The 20,389-nt window shown below is 35.4% G+C and overlaps 2 long non-coding RNA genes across 2 annotated transcripts in view; one reads left to right on the top strand and one right to left on the bottom strand.

Annotated features, from left to right (window-relative positions):
- The window catches only part of LOC129058707 (uncharacterized), a 67,928-nt gene that overhangs the window by 46,721 nt on the left and 818 nt on the right, over positions 1–20,389 (top strand). The gene's annotated exons all lie outside the window — the stretch shown is intronic.
- LOC129058710 (uncharacterized) overlaps positions 17,964–20,389 on the bottom strand; it is a 32,889-nt gene continuing 30,463 nt past the window's right edge. The window contains exon 3 of the long non-coding RNA XR_008524015.1: positions 17,964–18,288. This is a non-coding gene — a long non-coding RNA (uncharacterized LOC129058710). The remainder of the gene's footprint in view (positions 18,289–20,389) is intronic.

Below are 20,389 nucleotides of genomic sequence, written 5' to 3'. Positions count from 1 at the left end.
GGAGGCTGAGGCAGGAGAATGGCATGAACCCAGGAGGTGGAGCTTGCAGTGAGCTGAGATCACGCCACTGCACTCCAGTCTGGGTGCCAGAGAGAGACTGTCTCAAAAGAAAAAAAAAAAAGAAAAAAAGAAAACTGACCTACAGCTTCATCCATGTTGCTGCAAAGAACACAGTTATTATTTTTTATGGTTGTGTACTGTGTACTATTCCATGGTGTACATATACTATCCCTTGTTTGTCAGTCTAATATTTATGGGCATTTAGGTCGATTCCATATTTTTGCTATTGTGAATAGTGCTATGATGAACATAGGCATGCATGTGTACTTATAATAGAACAATTTATATTCCTTTGGGTATTTACCCAATAATGGGATAGCTGGGTTGAATGCTAATTCTGTTTAAGTTTCTTTAAGAAATCTCCAGACAGCTTTCCACAGTGGTTGATTTAACTTACACTGCCAAAAGCTGTCTATTAGAGTTTCCTTTCTCTGCAACCTCACCAATATCTGTTTATTTTTATTTTCATTTTTTATTTTTTATTGATAGTCTTTCTGATTGCTGTGGAGTGGTAGCTCATTGTGGTTTTGAAATGCATTTCTCTAGTGATTAGTGATGCTGAACATTTTAAAATATACCTGTTTGCCACGTGTATATCTTCTTTTGAAAAATGTCTGTTCATTTATTGTACCCACTTACTGAGTTGTTTTTTGCTTGTTTATTTCTTTAATTTCTTTATAGATTCTGGATGTTAGACTTTTGTGTGATGCATAGTTTGCAAACATTTTCTCTCATTCTGTAGGTTGTCTGTTTACTCTATTGATAGGGTCTTTTGCTGTGCAGGTATTTAGTTTAATTAGGTCCCATTTGTCAATTTTTGATTTTGTTACACTCACTTTTGGAGTCTTCACCATAAAATCTTTGTCAGGGCCTATGTCCAGAATGGTATTTCCTAGGTTTTCTTTTAAGATTTTTATAGTTTTTGGTTTTACATTTAAGTCTTTCATCCATCTTTAGTTGATTTTTGCATATGGTATAAGGAAGGGGTCTAGTTTCAATTTACTGCATATGGATATACAGTTATCCCAGCACCATTTACTAAATATGGAATCCTTTCTTCATTTCTTGTTTTCGTTGACTTTGTCAAAGATCAGAGATAATAAGATGGTTGTGTGTAGCTGTATTTCTGGGCTCTCTATTCTGTTCTATTGGTCTACATATCTGTTTTTTTTTTTTAATATCAGTACCATACTGCTTAAGTTAGTGTAGCCTTGTAGTATAGTTTGAAGTTGGGTAGTGTGATGCCTCTAGATTTGTTTTCTTTGCCTAGGATTGTTTTAGCTATTCAGGCTCTTTTTTGTTCCATACGAATTTTTTTAAAGTTTATAATTGTGTGAAGAATGTCATTGGTAGTTTGACAGGAAAAGCATTGAATCTGTAAAGTGCTTTGAGCAGTATGGCCATTTTAACAATATTGATTATTTTTATTCCTGAGCATGAATTTTTTTCCATTTGTTTGTGTCATATCTGATTTATTTGAGCAGTGTTTTGTAATTCCCATTTTAGAGAATATTCACTTCTCTGGTTAGCTGTATTCCTAGGTATTCTATTCATTTTGTGGCTACTGTGAGAGGGATTATGTTCTTGACTATCTGTTTTGACATTGTTTTATAGAAATGCTACTATTTTTCACATTGATTTTGTATCCCAAAACTTGGCTGGTTGTTTTTTTAGATCTAGGAACTTTTGAGAAGAGATAATGGGTTTTTTTCTACTATCAAATCATGTAACCTACAAACAGAGATAATTTGACTTCCTCTCTTCCTATTTGGATGAGTTTTATTTCTTTCTCTTACCCAATTGTTCTGGCTAGAAATTCAAGTACTATGTTGTATAGGAGTGGTGAGAGACGGCATCCTTATCTTGTTCTGGTTCTCAGGGAGAATGCTTCCAGATTTTGTCCATTCAGTAGGATGTGTGCTGTGTGCTTGACATAGATGGCTTTTATTATTATGAGACATGTTCCTTTGATGCCCTGTTTGTTGAGAGTTTTTCACAGGAAGGGATGTTGAATTTTATTGAAAGCCTTTCTGTGTCTATTGAGATGATCATATGTGGTTTTATTTAGTTATATTTGTGTGATGAATAACATTTATTGATTTAAATATGTTGAATTAAACTTGCTTCCAAGGGATGAAGGCTACTTGATCCTGTGGGTTCATTTTAATATGCTGACAGATTTTGTTTAATAGTATTTTGTTGAGAATTTTTGCATCTATGTTAATCAAAGATATTGGCCTGAAGTTTTCTTTTTTTGTTTTGTCTTTGCCAGGTTTTGGTATCAGGATGATGCTGAACTCATAGAACGAGTTAGGGAGAAATTCTTTCTCCTCAATTTTTTGGAATAGTTTCAGTAGGTATGATACCAGGTTTTCTTTATACACCTGCTATAATTTGACTGTGAAGTCATCAGTTCCTGGACTTTTTCTGATTGGCAGACTTTTTTGTAATAATTCAATTTTGGAATTCATTACTGATCCCTTCAGAGATTCAGTTTCTTCCTGCTTTAATCTTTGGAGGTTGTATGTTTCCAGGGATTTGTCTATTTCCTCTATGTTTTCTAGTTTCTGTATATAGAGTTGTTTATAATGGTCTCTCAGGGCTTTTTATATTTCTCTGTGGTCAGTTGTAATGCCCCTATCATCATTTCTGATTTTTATTTGGATCTTCTTCTTATTTTTCTTTGTTACTGTAGCTACTGGTATGTCTATCTTATTTATTCCTTCAAAGTAGCAATCCTTGGATTCATTGATCTTTTGTATGATTTTTTGAATCTCAATTTCCTTCAGTTCAACTCGGATTTAGATGATTCCCTTTGTTCTGCTGGCTTTTGGGTTGGTTTGCTCTTGTGTTTCAAGCTCCTCTAGGTGTGATGTTATGTTGTTAATTTGAATCTTTCTAATTTTTGATGTGAGCATTTAGTACTATACATTTGCCTCTTAACACTGCTTTGGATGTGTCCCAGAGATTCTGGTATGTTGTATGTTTATTCTTATAAGTTTCAAAGAATTTCTTGATTTCTGCATTCATTTTATTATTTAACCAAAAGTCTTTCAGGAGCAAGTTGTTTAATTTCCATGTAATTTTGTAGTTTTGAGCAATTTTCTTAGTATTAATGTATATGTTCATTGTGCTATGATCTGAATGTTTTTAATATGATTTTCTTTTAAAAAATTTGCTGAGAATAGTTTTATGACATTATGTAGTTAATTTTACAGTATGTGTCATGCACGGATGAGAAGAATACATATTTTACTGGTTTTGGGTGAAGAGTTCTGTAGATGTCTGTTAGGTTCATTTGGTCAAGTGTTGAATTCAGGTTCCAAATATCTGTTAGCTTTCTGACTCAATGGTCTATATAATACTATTAGTAAGTTGTTGAAGTTTCCCACTGTTATTTTGCGATTATCTGTCTCTTTGTAGATCTCTAAGAAGTTGCTTTATGAATCTGGGTGCTCCTGTGTTGGGTTCATATATATTTAGGATAGTTAAGTCTTCTTGTTGAATTCAACCCTTTACCATTATATAATGGCGTTCTTTGTCTTTTTTTGATTACTATTGGTTTGAACACTGTAATGTCTGAAATTAGACATTAAGACATGCTTCTTTCAGCTTTCCATTTGCTCGATAGATTTTTTAATCCCTTTATTTTGAGCCTATGGGTGTCTTTGCATGTGAGATGGGTCTTTTGACAATAGCATACAGTTGGGTCTTGCTTCTTTCATCTTGCCACTCTGTGCCCTTGAATTGGGGGCAATTAGGCTATTTACATTCAAGTTTAATATTGATATGTATGGGTTTGATCCTATCATTGTGCTGTTAGCTGGTTATTAATGTCAGCTTGATTGTGTAGTTGTGTTGTAATGTTAGTGGTCTGTGTACTCAACCCTTTTCACATTTTCCCCGAGAATACTTGCTGGCAGCACTTATGGCTGCAGTGTTTACCCAGATATAATTTTGCCACAAAATATCTTGCTTTTATTATTATTTTATCACTCTAATATATCAACTTTGGAAACAAAAGACATTTTATTTATAGCCTTCTGTTTTTAGTAGTATTTTCATTTACAAAATACAGTAATTCTCAATCACTGAAAATGTCAAATCCTAGAAAACGGAGCATTCCTACATGTGTTAACATCATTTTTGAACAGTTATTGGCTGAAGATTTAGTTGATGAATTTGATTTTTCCAAAATAGATGATTCTGATGATTAAGACAATTCTGATGTAGTTATGTTTATCCAAGAACAGTTTTGTATTTTATTTTCACATTGAAAATTAGTCATATTTGCTTCAGCCTCAAAGAACATGTTTATGTAAAATTAAATGAGAGCTGGCAGTGAGTTGGCACCTTTTTTTATAAATAAGAAAAGGGTTAAGTGTGTTTTTGTGGTGTTAGATAATGCTCTTTCCTTTTCACATTTAGCACTTCCTTAAGGACCTCATATAAGGCAGGTCTAGTGGTAACAAATTCCCTTAGCAGTTGCTTGTCTTAAAAGGATCTTATTTCTTCTTCACTTACAAAGCTTAGTTTGGGTGGATGTTAAATTTTGGTTGGAATTTATTTTCTTTAAGGATGCTAAATATAGGCCCCTAATCTCTTCTGGCTTGTAGAGTTTCTGGTGAAACATCTGTTGTTAGCTTGGGACAGTTACCTTTGTAAGTGACTTGCCCCTTCTCTCTAGCTGTCTTAAACATTTTTCTTTCATCTTGATCTTGGAGAATCTGATGCCTATGTGTATAGTATCTTGCAGAAATTCTCTGCATTTCCTGAATTTGCACGTTGGCCTCTCTAGTGAGGTTGGGCCAGTTTTCTTGAACAATAGCTTCAGATATGTTTTCCAAGTTGCTTGCTTTCTTTCTGTCTTTCAGGAACACCAATGAGTCATAGATTTGGTCTCTTTACATAATTCCATATTTCTCAAAGGTTTTGTTCCTCTTTATTTTTTTAAATTAATTTTGTCTGACTTATTTCAGAGAATGGGTCTTTAAGCTCTGAGATTCTTTTCTCAGCTTGGTCAATTCTACTGTTAATATTTGTGATTTTATTATGAAATTCCTGAAGTTAGTTTTTCAGCTCTATCGGATTACTTTGTTTCTTTCTTAATATGGCCAATTTATCTTTCATCTCCTGTATCATTTTATTGTATTCCTTAGATTTCTTGGACTAGGTTTTGACTTTCTCCTGAATGTCAATGATCTTCATTCCTATCTATATTCTGAATTCTATTTCTGTCATTTTGGCCATTTCAGTCTAGTTAAGAGCCATTGCCTAGGAACTAGTGCAGTCATTTGGAGGTAAGAAGACACTCTGTCTTCATGAATTGTGAGAGTTCTTGCCCTGGTTCTTTCTCATCTGTATGGGCTGGTGTTCCTATTACTGTGGTGTTATTTGAGTGTAGTCATTTGGGTTAGTTTCTGGATTTTTTTTTTTTTTGAGACAGAATTTCACTCTTGTTGCCCAGGCTGGAGGGCAATGGCATGATCTCAGTTCACTGCAACTTCTGCCTCCCAGGTTCAAGCGATTCTCCTGCCTCAGTCTCCCAAGTAGCTGGGATTACAGGCATGCGCCACCAAGCCCGGGTAATTTTTGTATTTTTAGTAGAGATGGGCTTTCTCCATGTTGGTCAGGCTGGTCTCAAACTCCCAACCTCAGGTGATCCTCCCACCCCGGCCTCCCAAAGTGGTGGGATTTCGGGCATGAACCACTGCACCCAGCCAGTTTCTGGATGTTTCAAGAAAGTCAGGACTTTGTGCAGGGTCTTTATTTGTAGCTGAATTCTTGTCCTTGGTTTGATGGGAGGGGAGTGTATATAAACAACATATTTTTGGTGTTACAATTCGGGCTATGATTCAGCAGATGGTGCTTAAGTGTAGTGGCTGGGAGGTAGGCTATTGCTCAGCCATGCAACTCCTCTGTATTTCCTTGTGTATTCGCTCAGTTTCACACTGCTATGACTAACTTTCTGAGACTGCACAATTTATAAAAAGAAGTCAATTTATAATTGACTTACAGTTTCGTGTGACTTGGGATGCCTCATGAAACTTACAATTCTGGTGGAAGGGGAAACAGGCACATCTTACATGAAGGTAGGAGAAAGAGGCAGGCAGCGAATGGGAAACAGCCCCTTATAAAACCATCAGATCTTGTGAGAACTCACTCACTATCAATAGAACAGAATGGAGGAAACCACCCTTGTGATCCAGTCACTTCCCATCAGGTCCCTCCCTTGATATTTAGGGATTTGGGGGATTACAATTCAAGATGAAATTTCGTAGGGACACCAAGTCAAACCATATCACCTTGCATTTGCAACTGTGCTCCCTCTCAGTGCTCTGAGAGTATGGGCTCCTCTCCTACTAAAGTACTGGCTGCAGATTTTGGCTAGGCATTCCTTGGCTGCACATCATCATAGCCCTGGGGTGAACTCAGCCTTTATGTTCTCTCCCCAGCTTGGGGGGCACCAGGTGAAGGGATTTTGAAAAAGGCAATGGCAGAGGGCCTTTCACTTGTGTCTTGCAGCTCTACCCCAGAGAAATGCAGAGCTGCTACCAATCAGAGCAATCAGCCCAGTGTAGGGTATCTGTATTGTGGGCCCAAGCTAGGGGCCTTCGCCTGGTTCCTACAAACAGTAGGGGCAGGGGCTCATATAGAAGACAGACTGGCCTCTTCTCTTTATGGTGGCTGTGGTGTGCTGGAGCAAAGCACTCAGGGTCTTTGTTTCTTCCTCAGTCTGAGGGAAGCAAGGGCAGTACCACTACAGTAGGCAGTGGCAGGAGGGATTTCAGTTGCCTCTGGAAGCTCTACCCCAGAGAAATGCAGAGCCTCCACCAGTGAAAATGTTCAGCCACGGGGTGGGGTGACTGCACTGTGGTTACAAGCTGGGGGCCGTGCTTGGTGAAGAGCAGGGTGTCAGGGGCTCACAGAGAAGGGAGATTGGGCTTCTCTCCATATGGCAGCTTTGGCATGCTCGAGGCACAAGTAAAGCCCTACGCTGTTTATTTCCCAATATGAGGACAACAAGGGCAAAACAACTGTGGTGGCAACGGCAGAGAGTCTATCAGTTGCCACTGGGAGCTGCACCCCAGGGAAACAGAGCCACCACCAGTGGGAATGCTCAGTTGGAGTTGGGGGTGGGGCATCTGCTTTGTGATCCTGAGCCAGGGGCCCTCTATTTTGAGCAGTAGAGGATGAAGGTTCACAGAGAAGAGAGGCTGGGCTCCTCTCTGTATGGTGGTTGCAGCATGCTGAAGATGCCAGCCACACAATCAGGCCCTTTCTTTCTTCCTTAGGCCTAGGACCATAAGGGTGGTACCACTGGAGCTGTAATAGGAGAGGGACTGTAAAGGGAGAGGGGTTGTCTCTGGGATTTTCTCCCCACAGAAACACAGACCAGTCACCAACTAAAGTGTTCAGTTTGGGGCAGGGAGGCTGTACTGGGGGGCCAGGTTGAGAGGCCCTGCTCAGTGAAGAGTAACAGGGGCAGGGAACTGCCTGAAAAGCAGTCTGGCTGCTTTTCCATAAGGCAGCTGTGCTGTATTGGAGGCCTGAGTTCGTCCTTAGACTTTTTTCTTGCTCCTAATCCTGAGGGCAATAGGAGTAGCAGCTGTAGAGCTGTGGGCCTTCCTGCTACAAGTTGGGGCACCAGGTGAAGGGATTTTGAAAGAGGCAATGGCAGAGGGCCTTTCACCTGGGACAGAGCTCTGTCCCAGGAAGCACAGAGGTGCTACCAGTCTTCGTTATTGTTTATCATATAAAATTTTGGAGGCAACCTAAATATCTCTCAATAAATAGACGGTTAATAAATGATAGTAGGTAGATACTATTGCAATGTCATATAGCTATTAAAAAAGTAAACATATATGCAATGAATGTAAAGATGTTAAGAACACCAAGTCTCATAATCATTTATCCATTTAAGGCAATTTATGCTGAAAATATTTACACAAGTGAGCTCACACAGATGTGTACACACACACACAAATGATGTATAGAACATAATTAGGGATTGCAAAGTGGATATTATTAGCACTGATTGCCTCTGGGAGAGAAGTGTATTAATAGGGAATTTTGCCTTTTTTCTTTTATATTTTATATAGTTTAAAATTTATGTGTTTATTAATTTTGAATTTTTTTCTCCTTTATGCACTGTTGGACTTGAATTAATTTTGAAATTTAAATATGTAAATTAAGATAAATAATTTTGGGGGGAGCGGTGGTCACTGAAAGAATATAGTATCCATTGTGTTCTGACAATATATATATGTACCGAGAATAAGTTTGGCTCTTGATGACACTGGGGCATGAGCAGTGTCTCTGCTGCTTCTCTTGAAAAAGTTGACTTTGCTTTCTAAACTTCAGTTTGTTTATAAGTAAAATGAAAGGACTGGATTATAGGACCTTACATAAACCTAGATCTTATATTCTGTGATTCTATAATCCTCACGACTGGAAGAATGCATGAGTCTTGCACTAGAACTAAATATATGTGCAACTGATCACAGTTAGATTCTACACTCAAGATGAAGCCACAGTGATCTCCTAAAAATATAAGCCTTGAGATAGAGATAAAATCTTATAGTCTTTCTGGAAGCTGAAGCTGTTTAAACTATTTATATAAGATATTAAACTAGATGCTCTCTGCTGTCAAGTTTTCTGCCATGTGAACCACATTGTGGGTCTTCAGAGAGCATAAAACAAATGGCTAGAGAATAGGAAATGTGGAAGATGGGGAACTGGGCTTGGTATTAAATCCTAAGGCCCAGTTATATTGATTTCCTGGTAGTTTATGAGACACCTCATTACCTTTGTAAGTCATTTTCCTTTTTGCTTAAGGTATTCCAATTTTGATTTCAGTCAGTGAAAAAGAATCTCATCCAGTTCAGACCTTTTCCTTCTCTCCATTTCCACTTCCCTTGTGCTCAAGGCAACTTCATATTGATCTAAGTCACTTGTATAAGAGCACAAAGTAATATATTAAGTTCATTTAAGTCAAAATGCTAGTGAAAATACTGTACAACATTGCAAAAGCATCTGTCATTTATAAGAGAGATGATTTTACTTTTTTCAAAGCATTTCCAGTGGTGTAATTTTAGCTATTGTGAAAACTAGAACAGGATCTTACTCTGGGAGACAGAAAGGTTTAGCCTCTCACTGAAATTGAGCAGACTCTTGATTTTTATGACCATGTACAAAGCTAAATTTGAGGGATTGGTCAAATGAGACAGATAATTGTTCATTCTCTGTAAAGTGTTGGTTTGATCTCTCTTACTACTGCTCCAATAATTTTCTTTTGTCTACAGGGAAAGAAGCAGAAAATTTTTAAAAATGCTTTTGAATTCAAATGTGAATGCTTTTGTGTTACGAAGCACAATGATGGGACTCCTACTAGCATTAAGAAAATGATAGCTGTATTTCTTTAAATTGAGATCATTAAAATAAAATTACATTGCTAGCCTTTATATTCCATTTAAGATATTCTATAATTAAAATAATGTTCTCATTTAAAACACAAGCTCATAATTCACAAAGCGGCATTATTGCCTATGCAAACATTGTGAAATGTAAACAGATTTCCACTAGAATGCCCACACAATAAAAAATAAATTGCCTTTATTATTTTGTATACCACTAAGCACTTAATATTACAATTTAATTGGATAATTTAAAGTTGTTAACATAATAGATGGCATAAACACTCTAGATCAAATAAAAGAGTACATTTACTTATAAATTTCACATTGATTGAATATAATTTTAGGTGTGGCTATATTAAATAACTGAAATCATTAGATGTGTATATTTTTACTGATTAAGCAATGAAACTTTCTTATGTTTAAATACAAAAGATCTAATTTTACTACAAGTGAAAACTTATCTGGGCCTCAGTTTTCTCTTTTCTACATTGGAGGTCATAGCAATTTCCTTAAGCCATTTGTGATAAATATTAAGCTGAATCAGAAATATAAAATGTCCGAGACTGTTATATCACTCAATACAATTATTTATTTTCATAATGCTCATTAATTTAAGTGCTGCAAAGCTATTTTTTATTTGTTATTTTACATTTCACATTGTAATTTTGCTCAGATTACCTAAAATAAATAACTGAAGCAAACTACTTTGGCAATAAAGGTAAGGTGTGTAATTTATATCACAATGTATATATACATGTAGTTTCTGTAGCTTAGCATTATCTTGTGTTATTTTAGAATCACTGTCAAGTGATTCTAAAACACTGAACCAAGTGTTCCTGATGAAGATCATTGGTAGAGCTCTTGATGACAGACGAGCAGAAATAAAGCTGCACGCTTACAACCCTATGAACTTTGACAAAGTAGACAATGCCAAGCAATGAAGAAAGAACTCTCCATTCAATAAAGGGTGCTAGGATAACTGGCTAGCTATATATGCGAAAGATTAAAATTGGACCCCTACATTTTACCATATACAAAAATCAACTCAAGATAGATTAAAGACTTAAATGTAAAGCCTAAAATTATAAAAACCCTAGAAGAAAAGCTAGGAAATACCATTCTGGACATAGGCCCTGGAAAAGATTTCATGGCAAAGATCCCTAAAGCAATTGCGATAACAACAACAAATATTGACAAGTAGGACCTAATTAAACTAAAGAGCTTCTGTATAGCAAAAGACACTATTGACAGATAAACAGACAACCTACAGAATAAAATAAAATATTTGCAAACTTTGCACCCAGCAAAGGTTTAATATTTACAGTATAGAAAAAACTTAAATAAAATCAAACAACCTCATTAAAAATAGGCAAGGGATGTGAACAGACACTTCTCAAAAAAAGACATGTGCATTACCAACAAGCATATCAAAAGTGCTCAACATCACTAAACATTAGAGAAATGCAAATCAAAAGCATTTCGTGCCAGTCAGAATGGCTATTATTAAAAAGTCAAAAAATAACAGAGGCTGGTGAGGATGCAGAGAGTCAGGAATACTTATACCCTGCTAGTGGGAATGTAAATTAGTTCAGAGACTGTGGAAAACCGTCTGGAGATTTCTCAAAGAACCTTAAACAGAATTACCGTTCAACCCAGCCATCCTATTATTGGATATATAGCCAAAGGAATATAAATTGTTATACCATAAAGACAAATGCATGCTTATGTTCATTATAGTACTATTCACAATAGCAAAAATACACAATACCAACCTAAATGCCCATCAATGGTAGACTGGATAAAGAAATTTTGGTACATAAACACCATGGAATAGCATACAATCATAAAAAATAATAATAATGTGTTTTTTGCAGAACATGTATGGAACTGGAGGCCATTATCCTAAGCAAATTAACACAAGAACAGAAAATCAAGTACAGTATGTGCTTTTCTTATAAGTTGAAGCTAAACATTGAATACACATAGATACAAAGAAGGAAATAATAGATACCAGGGTCTATTTGAAGGTGGAGGGAGGTAGCGGGTGAGGATTAAAAAACTACCTATTAGGTAGTATGCTCATTCCCTGGATGATGGAATAATCTGTACACCAAATTCTCATGACACATAATTTACCCATGTAACATATATGTACCCTGCACATATAACCCTGAACCTAAAATAAAAGTTGAAAAAGAAAAGCAGAAGAAACAACCAGAAATCAATTGAGGAGAATGTTACTGTTGGTGAATATGGTGGGTTACCTAGTTCTCCTTCATTCTTAGTGGGCAATGAAGCCTAGAAAATAGTTCTCACCTTGTCAAAATGATGTTTTGGAAATTAAAATGAGAAATTACTAAGATCAGAATGGAACTGAAGGAGATTGAGACATGAAAAGTCCTCCAAAAAAATTAATGAATCCAGTAGCTGATTTTTTTGAAAAAATAATAAAACAGACTGCTAGCTAGACAAATAAAGAAAAGAGAGAAGAATCAAATAGAATCAAAAATAATAAAAGGGATATTATCACTGACCCCACAGAAATACAAACTACCATCAGAGAATATTATAAACACCTCTTGCAAATAAACTAGAAATTTAGAAGAAATGAATAAATTCCTGAACACATACACCCTCCCAGGAATAAACAAGAAAAAAGTCAAATCCTTGAATAGAACCATAACAAGCTCTGAAATTGAGGCAGCGATAAATAACCTACCAACCAAAGAAAAGCCCAGGACCAGATGATTCACAGCCAAATTCTACTAGAAGTACAAAGAGGAGCTGGTACCATTCCTTCAAAAAATAATCCAAACAATTGAAAGGGAGGGACTCCTCTTTAACTCATTTTATGAAGCCAGCATTGTCCTGATACCAAAACCTGGTAGAGACACAACAAAAAAAGAAAACTTCAGGCCAATATCCCTAATGAACATCAATGCAAATGTTCTCAATAAAATACTGGCAAACCAAATATAGCAACACATCAAAAAGGTTATCCACCATGATCAAGTCAGCTTCATATCTGGGATGCAAGGCTGGTTCAACCTATGCAAATCAATAAATGTAATCCATCACATAAACAGAACCAATGACAAAAACCACATGATTATCTCAATAGATGCAGAAAATGCCTTCAATAAAATTCAACATCCCTTTATGTTAAAAATTCTCAATAAACTAAGTATTGATGGCACATATCTCAAAACAATAAGAGGCATTTATGACAAACCCACAGCCAATATCATACCGAATGGGCAAAAGCTGGAACCATTCCTTTTGAAAACTGGCACAAGACAAAGATGTCGTCTCTCAGCACTGCTGTTCAACATAATATTGGAAGTTCTGGCCAGGGCAATCAGGTAAGAGAAAGAAATAAAGGTATTCAAATAGGAAAGGAGGAAGTCAAATTGTCACCGTTTGCAGACAACATGATTGTATATTTAGAAAACCCCATCGTCTCAGCCCAAAATCTCCTTAAGCTGATAAGCAACTTCAGCATAGTCTCAGGATACAAAATCAATGTGCAAAAATCATGAGCATTCCTATACTCCAACAATAGACGAGCAAAGAACCAAATAATGAATGAACTCCCATTCACAGTGGCTACAAAGAGAATAAAATGCCTAGGAATACAGCTTAACAAGGGATGTTAAGGACTTCTTAAAGTAGAACTACAAACCATTCCTTAAGGAAATAAGATAGGACACAAACAAATGAAGAAACATTCCATCCTCACAGATAGAAAGAATCAATATTGTGAAATGGACATACTGCCCAAAGTAATTTATAGATTCAATGCTATTCCCATTAAACTACCACCAACATTCTTCATAGAACTAGAAAAAAATACTTTCAAATTCATATGGAAACAAAAAGGAGCCTGCATAGCTGAGATAATCCAAAGCAAAAAGAACAAAGCTGGAGACATCATGCTACCTGGCTTCAAACCATCCTACAAGGCTACAGTAATCAAAACAGCATGGTACTTGTACCAAAAGAGACATATAGACCAATGGAACAGAACAGAGACTTCAGAAATAAGACCACACATCTACAAGCATCTGATCTTTGACAAACCTGACAGAAACAAGCAATGGGGAAATTATTCCCTATTTAATAAATGGTGCTGGGAAAACTGACTAGCCATATGCAGAAAACTGAAACTGGACCCTTTCTTTATACCTTATACAACAATTAACTCAAGATGGATTAAAGACATAGATGTGAAATCCAAAACCCTAAAAACCCTAGAAGCAAAACTAGGCAGTACCATTCTGGACATAGGCATGGGCAAATATTTTATGATGAAATTATCAAAAGCAATTGCAACAAAAGCTAAAATTGACAAATGGGATCTAATTATACTAAAGAGCTTCTGCACAGAAACAAACATACAACAAAAAACAAACAACAACAACAACAACAACAAAACACTATCATCAGGGTGAACAGGCAACCTACAGATTGGGAGAAAATTTTTGCATTCTACCCATTTGCCAAAGATCTAATATCCAGAATGTACCAGGAACTTAAACAAATTTACAAGAAAAAAACAAACAACACTATCAAAAAGTGGGCAAAGGGCTTGAACAGACATTTCTCAAAAGAAGACATTTACATGGCTGAAAAAAGCTTAACTGATCATTAAGAGAAATGCAAATTAAAATCACAATGAGGTACCCTCTCATGTCAGTCAGAATGGTGATTATTAAAAAGTCAATAAAGGACAGCTGCTCACATGGCTATGGAGAAATAGTAAAGCTTTTACACTGTTGGTGGGAAAGTAAATTAGTTCAACCATTGTGAAAGACAGTGTGGCAATTCATCGATGATCTAGAACCAGAAATACCATTTGACCCAGCAATCCCATTACTGGGTAATATACCCGAAAGAATAAAAATCATTCTATTATAAAGATATATACAGATGTATGTTTATTGCAGCACTATTCACAATAGCAAAGACATGGAACCAACTCAGATGACCATCAGTGACAGACTGGATAAAGAAAATGTGGTACATATACACCATGGAATACTATGCAACCATAAAAGGAATGAGATCATGTCCTTTGCAGGGACTTGAATGAAGCTGGAAGCCATCACCCTCAGCAAACTAACACAGGAACAGAAAACCAAACACGGCATTTTCTCACTCATAAGTGGGTGTTGAACAATGAGAACACATGGATGCAGGGAGGGAAACAACACACACTCTGGCCTGTCTGTGGGGGGTGGTTAGGGGAGGGAGAACACAAGGATAAATAGCTAATGCATGTGCGGCTTAAAACCTAGGTTATGGGTTAATAGGTGCAGCAAACCACCATGGCACACATATACCTATGTAACAAACATGCACGTTCTGCACATGTATCCCAGAACTTTAAGTTAAAAAAAAAAAAAAAGTTATTCATGCCTTTTCATGGCTTGAGAGCTTATTTTTTAAATTGCTGAATAATATTCCATTATATGAATGTGTCAAGTTTATCTATTCATCTATGGAAAGACATTTTGATTGTTTCCCATTTTTACTGACTGTGAATAAAGTCACTATAAACGTTAACATATAGGTTTTTATGTGGTCATACATTCCCAATTTGGCTGGATGAATATCTAGTAGCATGATCGCTACGTTGTATAGGAAAAGTGTTGTTTTTGTATAAAATAGCCAAGTGGTCTCCCACAGTGGCTGTGCCATTTTATATTCTCACCAGCATGAATGAGAATTCTTGTTCTGCATCTTTGTCAGCAATTTGAATTTAGTTTTTTTTATTAGACTCATTCTAATATGTATGTAGTGGTATCTCGTTGTTTTAATTTGCAATTCCCTGACGACTTATGTTGTTGAGAACATTTTCATATGCTTATTTTTAATCTATATAACATTAATTCATTTTTTAAAAAGAACATCTCTAAAGACATATTTTCTGAAACACTCTTTGGGAAATGCTGTCTTAATTCATTATGAAAATGTAGAAATATTATTCATATACGTTTTAGTTAGGTGAAATAATATATGCTTTAAAAAGTTGCATAAAATATCATAACAAAATATTTAACATGATTTTGTGTGATTTTATTTTATTTTGTTGATAATGTGTTGTGGTAGATTTTTAAAAATATTGGAATCAATAACTTGTAATACATCATCTATGTAAGACACTGTCTTATAAGCAACCTCCCATTAGCATGGATATATATTTTTATTCTTGTTCCCTTTTCAGTTGGCTTTCATTTTCTCTCGGCTGCTGCCATGTAAGATGTGCCTTTCACCTTCCAACATGATTGTGAGGCCTCCCCAGCCATATGGAACTGTGATTCCTTTAAACCTCTTTTTCTTTATAAATTACCCAGTCTTGGGTATGTCTTTATCAGTAGCATGAAAAAGGACTAATACAATAGTCCTTGTGTTTGTGTTTAGATATATAATGCAAAGTAATGTATGTTGCATATATTCATAGAAGAATGACTGCATATGTATATTAACAGCTAAAATATTTTGATTTAGCTAAAATAGTTTATTTGAAAGTTTTATTGAAATATATGTGTATAAGTGAATGTTTAAATTCATTAAACAATAAATGAGGATGCTTATGAGAAGCAGAATGATTCATGTGCTTTAGTGGAGGAAGGCAGAAATGCAAACAAGTAATTATGATACAATGATATACATGTTATAAGAATAAAAATGGTAGAGGAAGCACAGTAGGATGAATGAAATAAAGGAAAGTAGTAGAAATAGGCCAAGGGAATTTAATACTATGGTTGTCATTCCATAAAGATATAAAATGAGACTAGTCCCCTGTTAAGAAATGCAATACCTGTGCATTTCTCAAATATTGGTGAAATGTTAGAGCACTGTATCCTACTGACAGTCATTAATGACTCTAATAAATAGGAAACCTTAGTTCAAGCAAACACATTATTCCAAATGACAGAAGTATAAGCATGACTAATTAATGAATTTGGTAATATTTGTTTCCTATTTATGAGAACATTACCTTGAGTTAGAACTAATTACCTGTACACATAACTCAGAATATGCCGGGTACTTCATGTCATGCTTAATATGATGGTGGCTTGTCTTTTTATTTCAAATATATAATACCTAAATATTAGGTCAGAATAATAATATAAATTAAAAACACATTAATTCAAAAGCTATGTTGTAAAACAATACACATTTTCTTTTTCAAATTTGAAAGTAAGATTCAAAGAGCTCTTCTAATTTGTGTACCTGCTATAATTCTCTGGAGAATTAATCATGATATGAGAAATGGAGATGATTTGGCACCTACAATCTTTTTACACAAACTTCAAGGCCAGACCCTGGCATTCTGTTATCAGGACAGTTCTAAACGCTGGTGAGCTTTTTGCTCTATTATACTTTATTTTAAAAATTTATGCATAAATTAGAAAAGCTCTTTGTATACTGACCTGGAACATAACCAAATTATTTTATTTTCAGAAAATATAAAAAGAAAATTTTACTTGCCACTTCCCCAATAATTTAGCAGCCCCCAAACTGATAGTAAAGGTAAAAGGATATTTGCTTTATTATGTCAAATATTGGCTATTTGTTTTAGGATACAGCATAAATTTCATTGGTAACAATATTATTCATCTGTGCTGTGGAATTGTTTAATATGCTCTTGATATGTATTTAAAAACGTGCATTTCTGTATCATCCCAAATTAGCCTTTGGAGATGTAAGTAGTTTAAACAATTTATTAAAAAGTATATATGTAAAGAGAGTTGATGGGTATTTTATTCCATCTTGTGGAAAATATAGAAAACATGACAGTATTCTTGTCATTCAAAGCTTGAGTCAGAAGAAAAAATAAATATATGTCAAAATTCAGGAATCCTAGTAAGGCTTACAATGATAGAGTGAAGCCATAACGTAGATACTTTTAGAAATCTTGAAGAAGCACTACATGTGAACATCCTAAAACAAATTTACAGAAAACAATTTATTAACGCTCTAATACTGTCCCTTTATTTCTTATCCTCCCTCCCGCTAAATGGCCAACATACTAAAAAAAAAAAAAAAAAAAACTTACCGGAAGGCAAAAAGAATCTGGCATCGAAGGTGTCCCTGAAAAATGAGGAATGTAACTGACTTGCTCCAGGTGCCAGTTAAAAAAACAAGAAGAGCAAAAGTAAAAGTGAGATTGAGGTGTGATTAGTTAATGCCGGAAACTAGCTAAGCTGGAAAACCTTTTTTTTTTTTTTTTTTTTTTTTTTGAGACGGAGTCCCGCTCCGTCGACCGGGCGGGAGTGCAGTGGCGCGATCTCGGCTCACTGCAAGCTCCGCCTTCCGGGTTCACGTCATTCTCCTGCCTCAGCCTCTCCAGTAGCTGGGACTACAGGCGCCCGCCACCACGCCCCACTAATTTTTTTGTATTTTTTTAGTAGAGACGGGATTTTACCGCGTTAGCCAGGATGGTCTCGGTCTCCTGACCTCGTGATCCGCCCGCCTCGGCCTCCCAAAGTGTTGAAATTACAGGCATAAGCCACCGCGCCCGGCGGAACACTTTCATTATGAGTTGCTTTGAAATGAATAGAGCAGCATCTCTTTCTGAGTTCAGAATCTCGTCAAATTTCACAATGTATTTTCCTTGGTGTCATTGTATATCATCTAATTTGAACTCCAGAATACCTCTGACAGTTGTATAATATTTTATTCCCTTGTGTTGTTGTGTTGTCTCCAGGATGTACAGTTGAGATCTTGATCTCAGAGTAGCATTGTGGAGAAACTTGTCTAAGGTTGCAGACTCAGGGGTGAAGCTTCGTTTCACCCACACCTGAGGGGAGAAAATAAAACACATAGTCTCAGTAAGCCACAGGTTCTCAAACACTTTAGTATATAAAACTCACCTGCATGGCTTGTTAAACCAGACTAGTGGGCCCTACCCTCAGAGTTTTTGATTCAGTAGGTTTGGGGAGGAGGCAGAGTACTGACAAGTCTAATGAGTTTCCAGGTGATGCTGATGTGCTGGTTCCGGGACCACACTTTGACAACCTCGGAACTAAGTCTTTTAGCATTGGCCAATCAAATATAAAAATAAGGGTTTCTAGATGCTCTTGTTTAGAGAAAGGAGGCACCCTTACTTATGGGTATATGATAGCTGTATTCCATACCTTCCATTATTCAATGAGATTTTATTATTTGTTTTTAATCCCTTAAAGCAAGGCATTTTTTAAAAAAATTTCTTTGAGGTGAGTAGAATTTGTATTTTTGTCTTTTCAGGGCATAGAGAGAAAGAGAGAGAGAGGGAGAGAGAGAGAATGTTTCATTCACTGTTGGAATACTGACTTAGATATTTTAAATTAAATCAGTAACATTTGATTTGCCCAGTGTGGATTATAAAGATATGGATTTTTTTTCCTCTTAGTAATTATTTATTTAATAGACTTTGATTCTGCAACTTTCTACTTGGTAACCTTGGTCCAGTTGCCATTGCAGCTTAGCCTTATTGATAAAATGACACTAACAACAATAGATTCATGAGGCTGTGTGGATATAAAATGTAATATGTATAAAATTAATTCATGTAAATAATACATTTATACATATATAAAGACATAGATTGTACATACAAAATAATTGTATGTATATACAAAATGTTCAAAATCGGTTTCAGGGTGACTTGCAGGATTTTTAAGGATAATTTTGTTCATACATAACATTAAAACTTGTGAAACATTTATTTGATTCTACTTAAGTATTTTTCAGTTAATATTTTATCATCACACATTTCATGTTTTAGGAAATTTTTTACCCAAATCATGGGAAATGTCTGTCTTCTTTCCAGGCCACAAAGTAGTTAATAAATTAATTTTAAGTCAGTAAATGAAATGTGTGAAATTTAAATTCATGAGCTTCAAAGAGAATACAAAGTCCTTCCATTTTTATCCAGATAATATTTTTCAAGAAATATTACAAACACTGGTTTCTTAACTTTCTGGTGGTGAAGGTTCTATCTGAATTATTTCAAATGTCTGGACAAAATTTAACAATTTTTAAGATTAAAAATTTTTTTTTTGTCTTAAAAGTGGCAGACAAAATTGTCCACCAATCTCATTTCATATACAAAAACTTGTCAATGTTTCTTGTCCTGAGGTTGGGCTGCCTTCCCTTTTGTTGCCCAATATGCTTATATGTGAAGAAATTAAAATATAATTTTAACTTTTTCTTTTTTATTTAGGGCACTGAAAAACAGAGCTGCTTCTATTCTCTACCATGCATATTAAGAATAATGCATAAAATACATTCTCATGTTATACTTTAAGATATAAAGACTGAACAATATTTTGTATGTGTTCATTCCTTTGTAAGAAATTGTCTTGTAGGAATACAACAGTTTAAACCCTGCAATTTTGTTTTTCTAATGAAAGTAACCAAGTCCATATGTTCACAGATGAAAGTAACATCAATGAATGATAAATGACTGGGAAGGTCCTTTGGCTTCCTCAACAGACTGTTGAAAAATCCCTGAAAAAGGACATAAGGATAATGATTGCTCAGTGCCATAGATCTAATAACTATAAAGGAATGATCCTAAACTGGTCATCTAAATACAAACCAGAATTGTTTTGACTGTATCTTGTGTCCTTTCCAGTTTATTTTTTCTAGTGAAAGAGTAGTAGAATAACCTATTATTAGAGATCCTGACAGAAGCTAACAGAAGATGAAAATAATCAACCCTAAATGCATGTAGTTCTGTGATGGTGTAGACCTATGCCAGCTGTGGTCTATTAAAATATTATGGCTTTTGTTTTTTAGTCTAGTAATGTAATTACTAAACATCAAGTAAAATTTATTCTTTCATAAGAATTAAGACATGCTTAAGATAAAATAATTTAAAATATCTATAAAGCAATAACTCTGTAAATTTTCCATGA

Source organism: Pongo abelii, chromosome 2 (assembly GCF_028885655.2).
Source record: "Pongo abelii isolate AG06213 chromosome 2, NHGRI_mPonAbe1-v2.0_pri, whole genome shotgun sequence".
In the NCBI taxonomy this organism is placed as follows: Eukaryota; Metazoa; Chordata; class Mammalia; order Primates; family Hominidae; genus Pongo; species Pongo abelii.
This window is presented reverse-complemented; position numbering and strand designations above follow the sequence as displayed.